The sequence below is a fragment of the Bubalus bubalis genome, chromosome 7 (assembly GCF_019923935.1).
Source record: "Bubalus bubalis isolate 160015118507 breed Murrah chromosome 7, NDDB_SH_1, whole genome shotgun sequence".
Taxonomy (NCBI): Eukaryota; Metazoa; Chordata; class Mammalia; order Artiodactyla; family Bovidae; genus Bubalus; species Bubalus bubalis.
Genome location: NC_059163.1, coordinates 83,861,526 through 83,884,418, shown reverse-complemented (window position 1 = coordinate 83,884,418; position 22,893 = coordinate 83,861,526).

The window sequence follows — 22,893 nt, the reverse complement described above, 5'->3', positions numbered from 1 at the left end:
AAACCCCAGAAGAATTTAAAAGAGTCTGTGAATTCAGTGCTAAGGTTTATTTTCCAGCCAGGAGCCAAATATCTAAATCATGTTCAGCACCATGTACCTGTCTTCTGAATGCTATTTACAGTTGTGTATATTTATTGGTTTTCCTTGGTGTAAAGCAATATGCTTTCCTTTCTCTTTATCTCTCTCCTTTCTTCCACTCTTAAACACACAAATTGCTAGCAAAAGTCAATATGGTACATCATCAAAAAATGCCAAGTTATAAAAATTATTAACTGTCCAAACTATATCCTTAAATCATTTTACCTAAACTGTACCTTCTGGTCTCTGTGGCTGCTTACTAATTCCTTTTCGTTACTGAAATTTTCTAAGGAATGTATAACAATTTAATATCATTTTCAGTGCATAAGCTTTAAAAAGTTGACATATATCTAGGTACACATAATACTCTCAATTTTGCCTTTTGATTTAAGACTTACTTAAAACAAATATATTTATTATATATATTTTCATTATATATATATATTTATATATATATTTATATATGCCTCTGCTTCCTGCCTGTAAAGTAGAAGTTGTGAACTGAGTAAATGAGATGATATATGTGGAGTGGGCACAAAACTTGGCACACAGTAAAGTTTGTACCTTACCCCAAAGTTACACAACCATCCACCAGTAAGAACCATGTGTCAAACCTAATGATACTAGTAATGAAACTGATTTAACAAATCAAAGCTATCATTCTCGCACCATTTCTCTTATCTCCTGAGACTGGCTATGCATTAAGGATTAAAAAATTTATTTATACTCTGCAGTCTGCACTGTTCTTAAAGACACCAATTTTCCAATGCAGTAGCAGGTATTTCTCTGGGAACAGAATATTAGGGACTTTATTTGTGTTTCCTATCAGTGATGTCAACTATGGCCCAAGTTTGAGCAATGTCACATTTTTACTGGCAAATACACAAGCTCAGTCAATACTTTTGATTTCTTCATTGCTTATATGATTATAACCTGTATATAAATTTAGACTCTCTCCAAAAAATATTTATGACAATATTGTATCTGTGAGATATTCAAGTGCTTTCTGTTCCGTATTGTGTGGTGACTTCTCAGAGTCCATTAAACTACACAAAAATTGTGAAATTAAGCTGTAAAAATACTGAAGATAGTGATATATCCAATTCAATCATAGTTAACTATTTTAAAATTTTAGATGCAGACTCTTAAAGAAGTTTAGGAAAAACGGCACCCCACTCAAGTGTTCTTGCCTGGAGAATCCCAGGGACGGGGGAGCCTGTGCTGTCTATGGGGCTGCACAGAGTCGGACACGACTGAAGCGACTTAGCAGCAGCAGCAGCAGCAGCATCCAAACAAGAAGTTCATAGCTGCACTATTCACAATAGCCAAGACATGGAAACAACCTAAATGTTCATTGACAGATGAATGGATAAAGAAGACATGGCACATACACACAATGGAATACTGTGTGTGCTAAGCCTCTTCAATCTTGTACAGTCTTTGTGATCCTATGGACTGTAGCCCACCAGGCTCCACTGTCCATGGGATTTTCCATGCAAGAATACTGGAGTGGGTTTCCATGCCCTCCTCTAGGGGATCTTCCTGACCCAGGAATTGAACCCTGTATCTCAAATGCCTCCTGCACTGTCAGGCAATTTGTTTACCACTAGTGCCAGCTGGGAAACTCACAATAAAGTAATACTCGGCCATAAAAAAGAATGATATAGTTCTATTTGCAGTAATAGAAATGGACCTACAAATTACCATACTAAGTGAATTAAGTCAGAAAGATAAATACCATATAATATCTCTTATATGTAAAATCTAAAGTAGGACACAAATGAACTTATATATGAGGCAGAAACAGACTCACAGACATAGAGAACAGGTGTGTGGTTGCCAAGGTGGAGATGTGCTGGGGGAGGGATGGATTAGGAGTTTGGGATTAGCAGATGCAAACTACTATACACAAAGTGGATAAACAACAAGGTCCTACTGTATAACACATGGAACTATATTCAATATCCTGGGATCAACTATAATGGAAAAGAACATAAAAATAGGAACATATACATATGTATAGCAATCACTTTGCTGTACAGCAGACATTAACACATTATAAATCAATTATATTTCAATAAAAATAAAATCAGAAAAACATATCCTGTTACATAGGCACATATTATTCTTTTTTCTTTTACCAATTCTGTGTTGAAAGTTCCTAATAGCTTCTTTATATTGACATAAAAATAATCAGTGAAAAAGACTGACTTTGAAATAAAGTATATTTTAGAGTTATGGCTTAATTAAGATGTTTTCCTTGAACTCTTCATTGGTAGGAGTGGGCTATGGCAGATTTCTGACAACAATAGCAGTCTCAAAATATTCACATTATGACCCTGAAGTCCTGCATATGTCTCTATATTCTCTATTGTTTGCTTTTGCATAAAAGCATAGGAGAACTGTGGTGCTAGAGAAGACTCTTGAGAGTTGGTTAGGCAGCAAGGAGATCAAATCAGTCCATCTTAAAGGAAATCAGCCCTGAATGTTCATTGGAAGGACTGATGCCGAAGCTCCAATACTTTGACCACCTGATGTGAAGAGCTGACTCATTGGAAAAGACACATGCTGGGAAAGATTGAAGGCAGGAGGAGAGGAAAACAAAGGATGATATGGTTGGATGGCATCACTAACTCAATAGACAGGAGTGTTAGCAAACTCTGGGAGATAATGAAGGACGGGAAAGCCTGGTGTGCTACAATCCATATGGTCACAAAGAGTCAGATACAATTTAGCTACTGAAAGCAACAACATAGAAGAATTATAAGAACCATTATGATGGCTTTTTTCTCTACTAGGATTTCAGCCAATAAAGACAGTAGATTCTTCCCTATTTAGTAAGGGCTAAGTCACAACAAAGGGAAGAGCATTTTTTACATTTGGATCCTAGAATAATGGTTATTATCTTAGAGGAACATTTGACAATTATTGGATACAGCATATAAATGAAAGTAAAAGATTGTAGGATAAGGACCGGACTTACAGGTATATTTTTAAAACATTTTGAAAAATATTTATTCTATTTGTTAAAAGTCCTTGTGACTATAAAGTGAGAAATTGGGTACTTATTCCTTAGAGAATTGTCTTTGAACATCTATTTTAGTTCCTTCAGTTTTCTTAGCTAGTACACCACAATTGTTTCTACAGTATCCCTTCTGCTTAAAGCATCTACAAGGATCTTTATCAGGTGTCTCCAGAATAGTCTTCAAGTGTGAAAAAGTGAAAGTAAAAGTCACTCAGTAGTGTCCAACTCTTTGTGACCCCATGGACTATATAGTCCATGGAGTTCTTTAGGTCAGAATATTGGAGTGAGTAGCCTATCCCTTCTCCAGGGGATCTTCCCAACCCAGGAATTGAACCAGGGTCTCCTGCATTGCAGGCAGATTTTTTACCAATTGAGATATCAGGGAAGCTCAACTGTGAGACCATCAGTTTACTCTGGGTCTTAACATTTTGTTCTAGGGCATTTTCAAAATGTACACTAATGAGTTGGTGATTCAGCAATGGGACTACTTTCCATTCTATTTCTTGCTTTCATTTCAAAGCTTCTATTTATAGCTAAGGTCATTCATAAAAGTCAGGAAACACTGAACTTCCTTTAGGATTTCTTGCTGTGTAATATACAATGTTTAACCTATTGCTGAAAAGTCCATGTGTTCATGATTTTTCCCTCCTCTCAGGCCAGAAAAATCCATTTTGGCAGGGAAGGCTTTATAAACAATCTCCCAAACAGCTTGTCAAAGAGCATGGCTTTTCTAAACATTTCTGGTTTTTCATGAAATTAGCTCTTTCTTAGGGTCTTCCTACATTGCTTTATCCTTCCATAATTTGCCTTTCATACCATAAGAAATAATATAGACAGGTGGCCTCTAGATTGCCTGCTATTATTCTCAAGTCCTCTGAATTGTCCTTCTTGCCTAAGTTTGAAAATTTTTAGACAATGTCTTTTGGTTCATAATGAGACTAGAGTTTAAAGTGTGTCTTCTTCAAAAATTTTAATGTGAATAAGCAAGTGAACTTTAGGCTTTCTAACTGAAAGAGAAATTAAGTTTATCATTTCTTTCTATTAAGAAAGAAAGAAGGCAGAGGGTAATGGAAAAGTACAGAATAGGAAAATAGGTTAAAGCCATTAGACTCAAGTTGTGACTTGGAGTATGCTAAAGTAGTATAGTTTCAGATGTTTTGCATCTTCTTGGGACTTGGTAAACAATCTTAAGGAAGTGATTCTGGAATCTAAAATTTTGAAATCTTCTAATAAAATATACAGTTTTTAAAATATATATGTATATCTCCTTTATTACTCAAATTGTTTTCTAAATGAGTATGTTTCCTATCAAAAGTACCCCCCCAAATAGCCACTGTAATTCTAAATGATATTTAGAATTTTAAAATAGGTTAGATCAGCCCAGATAAATTGTTTGGCTCAAGTCAAGGGTTTTGAGTCTAGAGTGGTGAGAAGAAGGCTATAACTGGATCTTACCGGAATCTCCAGGTTTGCTAACAGCTGTGTCCACAAAATGTGCACTGGAATCGTATGTTGATTAGATAAGTCTAAATGTACAGAACCCACAGGACTCCACTATGACAGTATTCATAGAACCTCAGAAGAGAGAGGACACAATGCTATTTATATAGTTTTATGATTTGGACACAAGTTATTTTAGGCAGGTGTTCGTTTCCACTTTTGTATTTTTTGAACTATTGAGGAAGTAAATACTTCACTTATTTCCTACACCTATCTTAAGTTATGCCTTTAGGGTCATATAAAAAACATTTGTAATATTTTTACTTAGTCTCATGCCAATTTGCATATTGGCCTAATGTACGAGGTTATATTTTATTAAATCAGTACCTATGAATAAACAGATGTAGTATACTTGCATACATATAGTCTTTAATAACTAATTCACAGGAAAATGCATAAAATTGGAAAAGTTCTTTAAATTCTCAAATATAGTAGCTTAGTTAAATACTAATAATCTAGAATATTTTTAAAGTTGAAGTTATAAAGATCAAGAATATAGCCTATTAAGTTCTGAAACATTAAATTCAGGAGATCTAACTTTGATGGTGTAGATTATAAAGTCGAGGAAATGACTAGATAACATTATTTGTTTATATTAGGTCAATTGCTCCAAGTCAAATAGTGATGCACAGAAATATATAGAGTAATGCACAGAAGTAATATTATCCTCTAGAAAAATAACTGTAGTACTTTTATACATTCAAATCTTCAGTCCAATATCAACAGCTATACTATTCACCCTTGTGCAGTATTTTGAACAAGGGAAGTAAATAAAACATTTTTCATATCAGAATACTTTTCATATATTTTATTGCTAATTATTTTGATTTTCTAATCTATACATGAAACTGATGAACCAGTGAAAAGTAGGTACAAGCTTCTAATGCAGCCATTTTTTTCTAATAGTTAGTAATAATGAGGCATTTCTTTTGATGGCAAATACTGTAATAATACTTTTAACATCCATTAAATCCATTAACGTGCTATTGTATTTGGCATAATGAATGATGTTTATTTGCATGACATCTTTGTTTTTCTTGCAATCATAATCTTAAGAGTGGGTAACCAGAGAGCCAGGAGCTCAAATTCAAAGTATATCAAAACTGTATATTTATCCATATTTATCTACACCAAAGACATGACAAACGTAGGCAGTGTGTTAAAAAGCAGAGAAATCACTTTGTTGACAAAGATCTGTAGAGTCAAAGCTATGGTTTTTCCAGTAGTCATGTATAAATGAGAGGGTTGGACCATAAAGAAGACTGAGCACCAAAGAATTGATGCTTTTGAATTGTGGTGCTGGAGAAGATTCTTGAGAGTCCTTTGGACAGCAAGGAGATCAAACCAGTCAATCTTAAAGGAAATCAACCCTTAATATTCATTGGAAGGAATGATCAGTTGAAGCCGAAGCTCCAGCACTTTGGCTACCTGATGCAAAGAACCAATTCACTGGAAAAGATTCTGATCCTGGGAAAGAGTGAAGGCAAGAGGAGAAGGGGACAATAGAGGATGAGATGGTTGGATGGCATCATTGACTCAATGAACATAAGTTTGAGCAAACTCCAGGAGATCGTGAAGTACCTGGAAGCCTGGCATTCTACAGTCCATGGGAATCACAAAGAGTTGGATACGACTTAGTGACTAAACAATAACAACTATCTACACCAAGGGATCCTGAAAGAGAATGACATTTTATAACCTAGAATGAAGAATAAAATAACAAAGACACATAGTTTTGTTTTCTTGCTTTTACATAAACCATATAATAAATACATATCTCCAAGTTTCTGAGATAAAATTCTGGAGAAGTGTTTTTCTGAAACACTGCTAAAGCAAGTAAACTTCACAGATCCTGCTACACACTTTGGTGCTACAGGAGACAAGAGTTTGAAATCCCCAGGATGCTAATATTAGTGCCTGAGACTCAATATGAAAGATGAACTAAAGATTGGAGATGGGAGAACAAAATATATTTATTTTGAGTAGTTTATGCGGCATACTGAAGTCTCTCAGCTAGAGGCATGGGTTCCCAAGACACTCTCTGCCATTTTTCCATCTCTGACATGAAGAACAGTCTGGTATTTCTTTATTTGGTCAACATGGGCCGTCTCAGAAAAAGTGAAATCCAAAGTAAAGGAGAGTGAGAGATGAAAATTGAGGCTTGTGGAGAAAATGAAAAGATTAAGACACAGACATTTTTAGAACTGTAAAATCTACTATACCTGACTTTTCTACAAAAAAAAAAAAAAGAGAAAGAAATTATAAAGTTCAGTTACTAAAGGCAGAAAAAATAAGTTAATTCCCTATCCTAGTTAATTTACTTTTTGAGTAAATTGAACACAAAAATTTAATTTTTATATGAGGTTTAATTTTTACATGAGGTTTAATTTTTACATAAGGTTATTTAACACTAAATAACCTTAGCATACTATAGAAAGAAAGATATCCTGATAGGTTATATATAAAATTATTATTCACACTTTTAAGATATGAGTATATAAAACTTCATTATGCAGTTCACATGCAATAATTAGATTGCTAACTACAAAATATGTAGGAATAGGAAATATAATATTAGCAAATATAGCTATAAAGAATCAGTACAATAGAAGTTTAAGACAATATTTAACATTGGCAATGTTTATTACAAATGTAAAGGGAAAAATAATGCATAAAATATTCCTGGTTTTATCAAAATCTAATTAGATATGCATTTTTCCTAGCTAATTATGTATCTAAACACAATTAAGATAACATGAATTTTATAATACAAATTTAAAATAATATTGACTCAAAATATATTAGTATATTTCAAGTAGATGATTTCATCTAGAAATCTATAGATGTTATGAATTTTTATAAGTTTCTGAAGTATTTATAAATGTATCAATGTTTTGTCAATATCAAGCAGAAAATTTTCACTCTTTCTTTAACAGAATCAATTTAATTTTAATTACATTACAGTAAAATATAAAGATTTAGAAGAGTCCCTAATATGAATTTCTCAGTAAAGTTAACTACTATTATTAATATTTTCTATTATTATTCACACACTCCATGAATATTTATATGCACACAACAGCTTTAGGTTGCAACAATGTGTAAAAGAAACAAAAATTCTTGTATTTATAAAGCTTATATCCTAATTAGAGGACAAAAACACAACAGGCACATGGTATGCTTAGAAACTGAGAAATGCTAAGGAGAAAAAATGAAACTGCAATTGTAAATAATAATCTGGAAATGGTCACTAGAAGATAAGTTCTAATAAGGTAAAGGAAGCCACAGGAGTATATGCCAGGATTATTACTAAAAGACATAAACGTTCAGAAACAAGTGACTTTCACAAGCCCCAGTACAAGAGCTCCAAGTTCTCATTTTCTCAATTATACAAACAAAAAACCTTAGAATTTAAGTCTATTACAAATAACATGTAGATTTTGAAATTAAGCTCAAGATTCCAATTCCCTTATTTTATTCTCCCAGGGCAGGGAGTATGAGAAAGAGATCTCAATAGGACTGTCAAATAACTCTATCCCAGAACAAATCCACAAGTAAACAAATACATAAAACACAATAACATTACAAAGCATTTTTACACCTCATTTTCACATTCGAGAAGAGGATTGGTCATTACCAGATAGTTGAGGAAGGAACTACTAAAGGAAAAAAAAAAATGCCTAAAAGAATAAAACAAAGAGAAGGCTATATTTCAGAATGTGCATTTTGCTATTGTTGATCCATAGTGGATCAACACCTATAGATGTTAACTATATCCAACTGAGTGATGGTGTTGAGGGCAATCATGGCCTCGTAGACTCTGCCTACTGAATCTAATTCTGAGAGAGCAATGTTGAAGTCCCCAGTCTATTAATGGACTTATCTCTTTCCCCCTGCAGTTCTAACAGTTTTTGATTCATGTAGTTAGACTCTTGTTAGGTACACTCATTAAGAATTGTTATGTGTACTAGGAGAAATATACCCTTTGGTTAATGTGATATTATTCTTGATAAACTTTCTTACTTTGAAGTCGGTTCTGTCTGAAATATAGCTAGTCAGGTTTTCTTTTGATTAGTGTTAGCAATGTATGTTTTCTACATCCATTTGCTGTTAATTTCATGTACCATTATGTTTAAAGTAAGCTTCTTGCAGGTAACATATAACTGATTTGTTTTTTTGATTCACTCTGATAACGTTTTAAAAGTGATAGGTATAGTTGGATTACTAACAACCATATTCATTACTGCTTTCTGTTTGTTGCCTTTGTTCTCTTGGGGTAGTGTGTAATTTCCTTTGTTCTGTCTAGCCACAGCAAAAATTTGAAGCGGCAGGCCAGTTTAAATGGCAGACCAGTGCTACAGCTTGGTTACACTCAGTTTGATTTGGCAAGCAAAGGAAAATACATCCTCGAGGTGTGAGGGCGGGCCGACCCAAAAGAGGCAAAGAGAGAGGCTCAATTTTTTTTTTCCTTCTCCCCCTGAGCCTGCCCTGTGTAAATTGGGTGAACCAGGAGGGCTATTAGTTTTACCTGAGGTTCTCACTCCAATCCTCAGATCTTCTTTTGTTCTATTTTCACGGGCTTTTTCTTTTTCTTTTTTTTTTTTTGTCTTTTAGCCACCACTATCTTGGACTCCTTTTTTTCTATTCTAACTTCCTAACATTCCCCCCTCCAGAGATGGGAGGCCCAATTCTTTTGGATTAGGGGCATCAAGGTCTCTCTGGCTACTTCCTGCTGAGCTGATATGGTGAGGGGCATTGGACCTCCCCCTCTTGCTAATCTCAGGCCTCAGAGTCCTTATACTGGTGTCCATCTAAGCATGAATGATATTTTCCTTGGTCAGGTGTAGTTTTATATATCCTCGTTGAACTGGCACTGCATGTTGTGGCTTGTTGACCTCAGCAAGTTCAGTCCCTCAGTTGTGTCTGACTCTTTGTGACCCCATGGACTGCAGAATGCCAGGGCAGAGACCAAACAGGTTGGATAACTGATAATACATGGAGCAATCATAGGCAGCATCAATATGGTGATAATAGAGATTAGTAGGGACATTAGACAACTCCAAATTCCCCCCTTGCCAGAAGAAGGATTCCCCAAAGGAGAGATTATAGCCACCCCAAGAACTCCCCAACTCATTCTTTGAGATCCTGTAGGATCTGAATATTTTTCTTGAGGACCGTGAGACTTTAACTTAACCGGAGGTATATACCCAGAAACATGTCTCATTCAAGATGGTTCAAGTCCCTCCTTGTTCAGGGATCAGGAGATCTATCTCCTGTCTATTTTGGAAACCTCTGCCAAGTTGTGTTCGTTCTTTACAGCTATCCTGAGAAATCTGATCCCCAGAAAATTAATTTTGGGGGTGTTCATTAGAATGGCACTCATTTGTAATTCTGAATAGGTATCTGAGATCTCCCAAGAGCTCACAGGTATATTGAGTGTCTTTTTCTGTTTTCTTCTATGGCTTGAATCCTGAGTAGTGAATCCAGGAATTACGTCCTGGTACCTTGACTGTAGTGGGGGTAGAAAGTATTATAGGGTAGTGGCCCTTCCATGTGGGCTGGAGTTGAGCCTTTGGGGACCCATGTTTACAGATTTAAATTAGGACTTGAATCCCTGGAGCATACAGTGGTATCTCTTTAGAATCTTTTGGGCCCTGGTTGACACCCCACAAGTGTATATATTGTTAGAATTGCCCAGTGGCCATGGTATAAGACCAGAGGGTCTTAGCCTCTGGAGTTAGGAAGAGGTCATTGACATAAACAAAAGGGCTCCAATATAGCATCTCATAAGGACAAAGACCAACCTGTTCCTTAGGGGCAATACGGGTGCAGAGGAGAGCTATTGGTAAAGCCTGCTTCCATCCCAGGGAGATCTCCTTGGTTATCTTTTTTATTGCTGATTTTAAGAATTGGTTGGCTCTTTCTACTTTTCCTGAAGACTGAGGCTGCAGTGGTTAATAGTGAGCTGTCTGTTGCTCTGGCTAAGCCATGAGAAAATCACCATGGGAAAAAAATAAATGCCAAATATAGCAATACAGTATAACCCAAATAAAAGTACATCGGGTTGATTACTTGGGTTTGTCATACCCTGATAAGGATCTTAGCATAGTGTGGATCTTGGAATGCCAGGTCAGCACAAGTGCGGAACACTGCTTGTGCATGCCCTAAGATGTTTTCCCAAGGCATATGCGGGTCTATGGTCTCCAGCTATGTGTTAGTCCTTGTACAAGAAAATAACAAAAACAAAGTAATCAATAAAATGGGAGACATGACCGGGGACAGAGAAGGGTGACTTCATCGAAGCATGAGAGATACGTTCTGTTTGCCAAGACACTAAATAAGTGATGTGGCTCCGAGGAACAGGGTGCTTGATCCAAGAGGTCTTGAGTCCCCCAGTCCCATCTTTAAAACTTTAATTCTCTCTCTAGTTTCTTTTTCCCAAACTGTGCATCAACCACTTTCGATCCCTACCTGCTACGCTGCTGCAGCATGAGGCCTCCAGGCACGATGGAGGTAATAAGTAATGTCCGATGCTTTAGAGACCCCTTGGGTGACCTTAGATGTAAATGATGTCACATTGTCACTTTGTGATGACCTGGGTAGACCAAATCTTGGAATGATTTCATGGACCAGTTTTTTATTTTTTATTTTTTTACCACCTCCTCAGCCTTCTCAGTGCAGATGGCAAAGCCTTTAATCCATCCTGTGAATGTATCTATCATGACTAATAGGTATTTATACCCTTGAGAAACTGGCATCTGGGTGACGTCCATCTTCCAGTCCTCTCCTGGGTAGGCCCCATGTCATTGGATGGGCTGGGCCAGCTGGGGTCTTTGAGCTCCTTGGGGGTTGGTTAATTGGCAAGTGGGACAAGTAGAGACAACTTGCCTTATAGTCGTTTGGAGGCCTGTTCCTCTGAAGGAACTTTCTGGTAATCTTTGGAGGGCCTTTTCCCCTAAATTAGTGGTGGCATGTAAGGAGTTAACCAACTTCCATTGGAGGTTCCCAGGCAGAAAAAGGAGTCCCTCCTTTGGAAACCACCCCATTTGATCTTATTGAAAGCCCTCACACTTAGCTTTAAGACTCTCACCTTCAGTATATGAAGGAGTTTCTGGCAAATCAATCTGTGGAACTAAGGTGGCAACCCCTTTTAGGTCACTGTTCTGTAATCCTGCTCTCTTAGCTGCCTGATCATCTTCTTGGTTCCCTTGTGCCACTTCCATGCTCCATTTTTGGTGTGGGAGACTGAAACCTCAGTGTGCAGATGGACTACATCCAAGAGTAAGAATTTGATCACCATATTTGATTGAGGACCCTCAAGTGGTCAAGTGGCCTCTTTCTTTCCAAATAGCAGCATGTGAATGTAGCACCAGAAAGGCATACATGGAGTCAGTGTAAATGGCTACTCTTTTTCCTTTTCCCAGCTCTAATGCTCGAGTCAGGGCTATAAGCTCAGTTAAATGGGCTGAAGTACCTGGTGGCAAAGGTTTAGCCTCTATGGTCTCAAAATTGGAGACTACTGTATATCTGGCTCTTCTTTTTCCATCCAAGACAAAACTGCTTCCATCAGTGTACCAGATTTCCTCAGGATTGGTCAGAGGATCTTCTGACAATCCCTCTCAGGGTTTTGTCCAGTGGTCCAAGGAAAGAGTGAAAGGGGAGAGGGCCCGTAGGGGTAGGCAGGAGTGTGGCTGGGTTAAGAACCTCACAAGGGTTTACAATCAGGCCTGGATTTTCCATCAGCACTACCTGATATCTGAGGATTCTTTGATCAGACAACCATAAAACATCAGGCTTTGATCAGCCTCTCCCATTCAGGAGTTATTTCAGTTGGTGGTTGGTACAATTAGTTAGTTTGCCACCAAAAGAGAGTTTTAAAACATCTTCTATCAGGACTGCAATAGCTGCAAGATTTGGAAGGCAGGGAAAGATTTCTTGACAATAAGGGAGTAGGACACTCAGGAACCAACTGAAGTTTGTGGGAAAACATTTGTCCATCCCAGAAACAAAGAAGTGCTCGGGTGAATCTTTTCATAATTGTTTTTACTGTAGCACCCAAAATGATACAGGTTTGGGAGGAGAAGGCTCTGGAGTAGGAGGTCAAGAGAGTAGGTAGCCACTGTGTCAGCCAAGAAATTCTCGGACCTACTTGCCACATCCAGTTGCACCCTTGGCTCCAGCCCCATGATGGTTATCTGTGACAGGTGGGCTGGCTCGAATGGGTTGTTTCAGTCCTGTTGACCCATTGTGAGGGAAGGTTTGGCACTTGAGGCTCTTTTGGTCCGGAGGGCAGAGTGCTGCCCAATGTCTCAACTGATGGCATTTGTAGTAAGCCATTTTAGGAGACTAGTCATGGTTTGGACACTCTTTGGCCCAATGTCCCCCCTGTCTACAGATTAGGCATTTGCCTGGTGCCTTGTCCTTCAAGGACTCGGGGTTTGCCATAGGGCTTCCCAGGAGGGCAGCCAGGATCTAGGCATGCCTTGTCTCTTTCCTTTTCTCCCTTTCCTGAGCCTTGGCCTCCTTCTCTTGTTCTCTGTTATAAAAATTATTGGTGGCTGTCTAGATCATCTCATCTAAAGAGGCAATAGGGTCCTGCTGCTGTAGTTGTTAGCTTTATCCTGATGTCTGATGCACATTAGAACAGGAATTTGTCTTTTAAAATCACCTCTCCCTCATAAGAGTCTAAGCCCAGATTGGTAAACTTTTGGAGGGCCTCTTTTAGCCTTTTCAGAAAGTCAATGGTGTTCTCATTAGGCTCCTGAGTTACTGCTGAGACCTGGGCACAGTCCCATAAGTAATAGGCTTCCTATTTTTGTGGGCAGACTTCCTTAGGGATGAGTCTTTCTTAAGCTTATCCTACCCAGTACTGTTGCAACCTGAGAGCTTGGAGTCCAGGTTCAGGGTGAAGATCCCCAGGCAGGCTGAGGCATGACAGACTCCTGGAGATCGGATTCCCAGGCAGGTTGCGGCATATTAGCCTCCCAAGAATTGGGTCCCTGGGCAGGTTGAGGCATGTTGACCTCCTGGGACCCCTGGACTGGTGGATCCCAGAGAAAATTAAGGGATGACAACCACCCAAGGACAAGATCCTAGGCAGGTGGAGGCAGGTCAACCTCCTAGGACCCTGGGCTGTGGATTCCTGAGCAGGCTGAGGTGTGACAATCTTCCAGGGACCAGATCCCTAGGCAGGTCAAGGTAGGTCGACCTCCTGGGACCTCTAGACTACAGTTGGGCATCCCGAAGGTCTCCAGCCTGACCAGTGCTGAGTAAGATTAAGGGGTTGTAATCTTAACTCATTGTCAGTTTGTCCACTGTGGACGGAAATAGATATCATGATACAAAGCAATATAAGCCTGTGCCCTGAGACTGGGGAACTTGGTGAAGCAGCTATAAGCCTTATTCTCTTATTGCTCGGAGGGAATGTAAGTCACTGATTTCCTCTACTCCTCCATAAGAGCAGTTTAGGGTGTTTTCAATGGTAAGCATTTCATTGTCCTAGGCCCATTTTAGGTAATAGCAGAAGTAATGACAAAGAAGTGGGTTATCTGGTCCTGTTAGGGGCATTGCTGCTGCTGCTGCTAAGTCACTTCAGTTGTGTCCGACTCTGTGTGACCCCATAGACGCCAGCCCACCAGGATCCCCTGTCCCTGGGATTCTCCAGGCAAGAACACTGGAGTGGGTTGCCATTTCCTTCTCCAATGCAAGAAAGTGAAAAGTGAAAGTGAAGTCGCTCAGTCATGTCCGACTCTTAGCGACCCCATGGACTGCAGCCCACCAGAGTCCTCCGTCTATGGGATTTTCCAGGCAAGAGTACTGGAGTGGGGTGCCATTGTCTTCTCCAGTTAGGGGCATTAAGAGTATTTTAATAATAACTGGGGTGGAATGATGTTACCTACAAGGGGGCAGGATCCTGGTTGTAGGAGTTGGTAAGTGGTTGAAGAACATATTGATAAGAGGCAATAAACCAGATGTTCCATAAAAGTGGAGTGGAGATCTGATCCTGGGGTATGTTTGTAACTTTAGGGGAAAGGTGGTAAGGGTTTGGGCCCAAATGGCCTGCAGGGCTAAATCTCAAAATGGCAAACATTATCCCTGAAAGCCCAATTGCCCTTGAAGGGATGCCACCAACAGATGGACTTTTAGTAGGCATTGTGTGCCTGTCACCCACCCTAGCAGGTTCATTGAGAGATGCTGCTGTTGCACATGTTTTAGGAAACATGGAAGATGAAGGCCTGAATATCTAGAGAGATTGGATATTATACAGCGTTTCCTTGCTAAAAGCCAGCTATTTTCTGGTTGTCCCTCCAGCAGATTATAGAGGCAACATTGTGGGCCTGGATGGGGCTCAGAAAAAAGCATGAGACTGGAGCGAAGGAAGCAGGGCACAACCTTTGAAAGAATGACATAGCTCAAGGGCATACCATAAACCCATTAATATCAAATGGGTGCCAGATGACAAGTAAAATTCAAGTAAACCTTGATGCTCAACCTGCAAACTAAGTGACACACCGAGAGGTGCCATTACAGCTTCAAGGCACCATCAAAAGACTGAGGAGTGGGTGGTTCCCCAATTGTTGAAATGATCCTCCCACTCATTAGCATATGAAATCACCCAGATCATGAAAACTAACGACACCACATTCTATGGCCTGAGCACTTTCCCTCTGCAATGGGCCACACCCTATGAAGTGTCAGTTCAGTTCAGTCGCTCAGTCGTGTCTGACTCTTTGTGCCCCATGGATCGCAGCACAGCAGGCCTCCCTATCCATCACCAATTCGCAGAGTTCATTAAGACTCATGTCCATCAAGTCAGTGATGCCATCCAGTAATCTCATCCTCTGTTGTCACCTTCTCCTCCTGCCCCCAATCCCTCCCAGCATCAGAGTCTTTTCCAATGAGTCAACTCTTCCATCAGGTGGACAAAGTATTGGAGTTTCAGCTTTAGCATCAGTCCTTCCAATGAACACCCAGGACTGATTTCCTTTAGAATGGACAGGATTGAACTCTTTGCAGTCCAAGGGACTCTCAAGAGTATTCTCCAACAGTACAGTTCAAAAGCATTGATTCGTGGGTCCTCAGCTTCCTTCACAGTCTAACTCTCACATCCATACATGATCACTGGAAAAACCATAGCCTTGACTAGACAGACCTTTGTTGGCAAAGTAATATCTCTGCTTTTCAAAATGCTATCTAGGTTGGTCATCACTTTCTTTCCAAGGAGTAAGCATCTTTTAATTTCATGGCTACAGTCACTATCTGTAGTGATTTTGGAGCCCCCCAAAATAAAGGCAGCCACTGTTTCCACTGCTTCCCCATCGGTTTGCCATGAATGATGGGACCAGATGCCATGATCTTAGTTTTCTGAATGTTGAGCTTTAAGTCAACTTTTTCACTCTTCTCTTTCACTTTCATCAAGAGGCTTTTGAGTTCCTCTTCACTTTCTGCCATAAGGGTGGTGTCATCTGTGTATCTGAGGTTATTGATATTTCTCCCAGCAATCTTGATTCTAGCTTGTGCTTCTTCCAGCCCAGTGTTTCTCATGATGTACTCTGCATATAAGTTAAATAAGCAGGGTGACAATATACAGCCTTGATGTACTCCTTTTCCTATTTGGAACCAGTCTGTTGTTCCATGTCCAATTCTAACTGTTGCTTCCTGACCTGCATTTAGGTTTCTCACGAGGCTGGTCAGGTGGTCTGGTATTCCCATCTCTTTCAGAATTGTCCACAGTTTATGTGATCCACATCATCAAAGGCTTTGGTATAGAAAATAAAGCAGAAATATATATTTTTTCTGGAACTCTCTTAGTTTTTCAATGATCCAGCAGATGTTGGCAATTTGATCTCTGGTTCCTCTACCTTTTCTGTAACCAGCTTGAACATCTGGAAGCCCATGGTTCACATATTGCTGAAGCCTGGCTTGGAGAATTTTGAGCATTACTTTACTAGAGTGTGAAATGAATGCAATTGTGTGGTAGTTTGAGCATTCTTTGGTATTGCCTTTCTTTAGGATTGGAATGAAAACTGACCTTTTCAAGTCCTGTGGCCACTGCTGAGTTTTCCAAATTTGCTGGCATATTGATTGCAGCACTTTCACAGCATCATCTTTCAGGATTTGAAATAGCTCAACTGGATTCCATCACCTCTACTAGCTTTGTTCGTAGTGATGCTTTCTAAGGCCCACTTGACTTCACATTCCAGGATGTCTGGCTCTAGGTAAGTGATCACACCATCATGATTATCTTGGTCGTGAAGATCTTTTTTGTACAGATCTTCTGTGTATTCTTGCCACCTCTTCTTAATATCTTCTGCTTCTGTTAGGTTCATACCATTTCTGTCCTTTATCGAGCCCATCTTTGCATGAAATGTTCCCTTGGTATCTCTAATTTTCTTGAAGAGATCTCTAGTCTTTCCCATTCTGTTGATTTCCTCTATTTATTTGCACTGATCACTGAGGAAGGCTTTCATATCTCTCCTTGCTATTCGTTGGAAATCTGCATTCACATGCTTATATCTTTCCTTTTCTCCTTTGCTTTTTGCTTCTCTTCTTTTCACAGCTATTTGTAAGGCAGCCATTTTGCTTTTTTGCATTTATTTTCCATGGGGATGTCTTGATCCTTGTCTCCTGTACAATGTCACAAACCTCCGTCCATAGTTCATCAGGCACTCTATCTATCAGATCTAGTCCCTTAAATCGATTTCTCACATCTACTGTATAATCATAAGGGATTTGATTTAGATCATACCTGAATAGTCTAGTTGCTTTCCCTACTTTCTTCAATTTAATCCTGAATTTGGAAATAAAGAGTTCATGATCAGAGCCACAGTCAGCTCCCGATCTTGTTTTTGCTTACTGTATAGAGCTTCTCCATATTTGGCTGCAAAGAATGTAATCAATCTGATTTTGGTGTTGACCGTCTGGTGATGTCCATTTGTAGAGTCTTCTCTTGTGTTGTTGGAAGAGGCTGTTTGCTATGACCAGCGAATTCTCTTGGCAAAAGTATATGAGCCTTTGCCCTGCTTCATTCCATGTTCTAAGGCCAAATTTGCCTGTACCCCAGGTGTTTCTTGACTTCCTACTTTTGCATTCCAGTCCCCTATAATAAAAAGGACATCTTTTTTGGCTGTTAGTTCTAAAAGGTCTTGTAGGTCTTCATAGAACCATTCAACTTCAGCTTCCTCAGCGTTACTGATTGGGGCATAGGCTTGGATTACCGTGATATTGAATGGTTTGCCTCGGAAACGAACAGAGATCATTGTGTCATTTTTGATATTGTATCCAAATACTGTATTTTGGACTCTTTTGTGGACCATGATGGCTACTGCCGGGAGCCAGCACGGGAGATCCCACCCATTACAAAGGTCATGTAGAGAGGACCTGCAGGCAAAGGCAAATCAGGACTTGAGGGATCCCCTGGATCTGCTCAAACATCTACCCCAAAACCAGAATCTGTCTGTCTTACTATTTTATGACTTTCACCAATTCCTCTGACATTAATGGGGGACTATCCCCGACCACCTTTCTCTGAAGGAAATCAGCTAGGAACTCTATTTAATAAGTCTCCTGAGAACAATAGGATTGTTTTAATTCAGACCCCTCAGATGGCTTTCTAACTTGCCTGACAGGTTTATCCTGACTCTTACAGCTATGCATGTGATTGTTTACAGCCTCCCAACCGTGAGAGGCACGGGAAGCTTAAAACATTCTAACAATATAGAGCCTTTTGAGGAGTTAAAAATTATTAGAATAGAACTGGTGAAGGATTTCATTGTTGAGCCAATGCTTGCTGCCAAGTTTCCATATCCCTTACCCACTGTATCCCTGGGAGTATATTAATTAATATAGTTGGTATATAGAAAAATAAGTAGTGGCCTTGGTGCTAACAACTTTAGACCCTTGAGGTAATAAATTCTTTCCTTGCTACAGCCCACTGCACCTTTGCCCTATAGGAATGCAACTTTATCTAGTGCTTTCAGAGAGTGGCGCCAAACTTTAGAAAAATTACTTTTAGATAAAATAAGTTTTCTGGTTGACTAACCTTTATCAGAACAAAGAGTCATAAAATGTTAACAGGCCTCCTAGCCAGAAGATAATGTAAATCACCTAAAGCTTTTGTATACGATAGGTTTGCAGAAAGAAAGTCTGGTCTCGACAAGGGTCAGAGTTGCTGACCCTGCATCACTCTGCACCCTACATTCTCATCTATGTACAACTGAGGGTATAAAAGCTCCTTTTGAAAATAAAGTTGCAGGACTTGCTCACCAAGCTTGGTCTCCCCGTGTCATTCATTTTTCCTTTTCTCTCTTTTTCTCTCTCTATTCTTCTTTCAGGATGACTACTTGGAACACAGGGGCTCTCTGAGTTCACTTTTTTGCCTGGGCTTCTAAGAGCTGATCAGGAAGGTACCCTGCATCTTCACCAGGAAGAGGGCATCCTGCGTCCTCCCCCCACCCAGAGGGCGCCTGCAGCCTCCATGAACAGAGCAAGTTGTGTGTCAGGAGCTTTATTGGCTTTCTTTGTAAACCAAGGAAGATCAAGCTTCTTTCTCTCCCCTTTTATTTCCCTATTCGTCGATGCTGTCCTCCTGAGGGAATCCCTGGATCCTGCCGGGGCTGGACCCTGGTAGGCTACTCCATTTCTTTTAAGGGATTCCTGCTCACAGTAGTAGATATAATGGTCATCTGAGTTAAATTCACCCATTCCAGTCCATTTAGTTCGCTAATTCTTAGAATGTCGACGTTCACTCTTGCCATCTCCTGTTTGACCACTTCCAATTTGCCTTGATTCATGGACCTAACTTTCCAGGTTCCTATGCAATATTGCTCTTTACAGCATCAGACCTTGCTTCTATCACCAGTCAAATCCACAACTGGGTATTGTTTTTGCTTTGGCTCCATCCCTTCATTCTTTCTGGAGTTATTTCTCCACTGATCTCCAGTAGCACATTGGGCACCTACTGACCTGGGGAGTTTCTCTTTCAGTATCCTATCATTTTGCCTTTTCATACTGTTCATGAGGTTCTCAAGGCAGGGGTACTGAAGTGGTTTGCCATTCCCTTCTCCAGTGGACCACATTCTGTCAGACCTCTCCACCATGACCCACCCATCTTGGCTGGCCCCACACAGCATGGTTTAGTTTCATTGAATTAGACAAGGCTATGGTCCATGTGATCAGATTGACTAGTTTTCTGTGATTATGGTTTCAATGTGTCTGCCCTCTGATGCCCTCTCAACACCTACCATCTTACTTGGGTTTCTCTTACCTTGAACGTTTGTATCTCCTCATGGCTGGTCCAGCAAAGTGCAGCTGCTGCTCCTTACATTGGACAAGGGGTATCTCCTTAAGGCCCCCCCTCCTGACCTTGAACGTGGAGTAGCTCCTCTAGGCCCTTTTGTGCCTGCGCAGCCGCCGCTCCTTAGACATGGCTTCTAATTCCGAACAAATCCACCTCTTACCTATATCTGCGTCTCTCACTGATTTTTTTTGCAATGAGACATCAAGAGCTTGAGCTTCATTAAGTCCTAAGACCTGTCATTCTGGGTTTTGGCCGGGCTTAAGGTCCAGTCAAATATAACTGTGTGACTAAGCATAGCACAGAGTACCTGCCATTTAAGTTTCAGTCCTAATCTTATGTAAATAGTTTCAAACACAACTTTGGGAAATGGAAAGATGATGACCTGCCCAATACTTTTTAATCAGTGGCTTGGGTGGAGAGAGGAGCTGAAAGATGGGAGAAAAAAGAAGTGGGACAAACATGCCTAGGAATCCCCTTCATAACCTGCTGGAAAATCTGCTAAATACCTGACCTGTGCTCACAGTTTTCATTGGCCTGATCCTTGGCACAAAGAAGATTAAGGACAGAAGGACCCTCACCCACTTGGGCAACAGCCACTAAGGCATAGCAGATAGGACACACTGGGAAGAAGCCCCTGCCAGAGTCCCTCAACTGCACCCACTGCTGCTTGCCTGTTCTCGGGGGGTTCGAGGAAACAAGACATGAGACACTGTAAAGGAATTAAGATGTTTAGCCATATATCCTTCCAGCCATAGGGGTGAGGACCTCCTACCTTAACAGGAGGTCTTATGGAATCTGAGACTGAGCTATGAGAGCTTTCTGCCAAGTGTGTTTAGCACAAGTTTGTCCCAGTTTTCAGCACACTGGGCTTCTTGGCACTTCCACTGCGCTGGGTTTTCTTCATATTCAGCTTCCACTGTGGGTCCTTTCACAAAGTTGGGCCTCTTATGTGTTTGGCCTCCACCTCACGGGGACCAAGCCAAGGTTGTTTCAGCCAGGTTAAAACCGAGAAATGGCACCAGAGATGTCAGAGAAGTGTGTAATTTCCTCAGTTCTGTCTCGCTGCAGCAAAAATTTGAAGTGCTGGACCAGCGTTAATGCTGTATTACAGCTCAGTTTCAATGGCAGACCAGTGTTATGGCTTGGTTACAGCTCAGTTTAAACGTTGGAACAATGTTCCAGTTCAGTTACAGCTCAGTTTTATTTGGCAAGCAAAGGAAAAATACATCCTCAAGGCATGAGGGTGGGCCTACTAAAAAGAAGGAAAGAGAAGAGATAGGCTCAATTTTTGGTTCCTCTTTATATATATATATTTTTTTCCTCCCCCCGAGCTTGCCCTATGTATATTTGGCTAGCCAGGAGGGCTGTTTGTTTCACCTGAGGTTCTCAGTCCGGTTCTTGGACCTTCTTCTGTTCTATTTTCACGGGCTTTTTCCTTTCTTTGTCATTTAGCCACCACTATCTTGGACTCTTTTTTCCTATTCTAACTACTTAAGAGTTCATGTATTTGACTTTATTCTTTCTTCCTTTTGTGGCTTCAAGTATTTTATGATTGTATTCTTTATTTCTTAGTATAGTTCTATTTCAGTTGCTCAGTTGTGTCCGACTCTTTGCGACCCCATGAATTGCAGCACGCCAGGCCTCCCTGTCCATCACCAACTCCAAAAGTTCATTCAAACTCATGTCCATCGAGTCCGTGATGACATCCAGCCATCTCATCCTCTCTCCTCCCCTTCTCCTCTTGCCCCCAATCCCTCCCAGCATCAGAGTCTTTTCCAATGAGTCAACTCTTCGCATGAGGTGGCCAAAGTCCTGGAGTTTCAGCTTTAGCACCAGTCCCTCCAAAGAAATCCCAGGGCTGATCTCCTTTAGAATGGACTGGTTGGATCTCCTTTCAGTCCCAGGGACTCTCAAGAGTCTTCTCCAACACCACAGTTCAAAAGCATCAATTCTTCAGTGCTCAGCTTTCTTCACATCCATACATGATCACTGGAAAAACCAGAGCCTTGACTAGATGGAACTTTGTTGGCAAAGTAATGTCTCTGCTTTTCAATATGCTATTTAGGTTGGTCATAACTTTTCTTCCAAGGAGTAAATGTCTTTTAATTTCATGGATGCAATCACCATCTGTAGTGATTTTGGAGCCCCCCAAAATAAAGTCTGCCACTGTTTCCATTGTTTCCCCATCTATTTGCCATGAAGTGATGGGACCAGATGCCATGATCTTCGTTTTCTGAATGTTGAGCTTTAAGCCAACTTTTTCACTCTCTTCTTTCACTTTCATCAAAAGGCTTTTTAGTTCCTCTTCAATTTCTGCCATAAGGGTGGTGTCATCTGCACATCTGAGATTATTGATATTTTTCCTGGAAATTTCTTAGTATATCAGTAATTTAAAAAGAAAAGCAAAAGACACTTTTTTTTTTTTTTAGTGGTTGCCCTTGAGTTTGCAATATACACTTACATCTGATGCAATTCAAATTATAGGATACTAATTCACGAGTAGTGAGAATATATTTTAGTGATAAATAATCCTAATTCCCTCGTTCCATACTCTAGATCATTTATTTCATATATATAAAAATGTGATTAAATATCAGTCTTTTATTGAGACTCTGTCTCTGGACTCTGAGCCATAAGTATTTTTTTTAGCCTTTTTTTTGGCAACTACAAATTGGCACTTGCTAACTACCTCTACCAGGATTAAATAAATCATGCACTGATGCAGCTGCTGATTTTCAACACTTCCTAAAATGAGTTCAGAGTGGAGAGCAGAAATGAGGCACTCTGTGCTCAGAGGAGGTGGGAGAACTGACAGGACAGTTCTCCAGATAATTTAGGTAGTTTCAGGAGTTGATTTTATGAGCCCAATTCTTATACCTCCCCATATCTAGAAGAATACTAAAATATTTAATGGTGATGATGGTTCCTTGTGACTAGCAAAAGCTTCACAAGATGCCGAGGTCCAGCCCCAGCTGATCCAGGGTATTCGAAG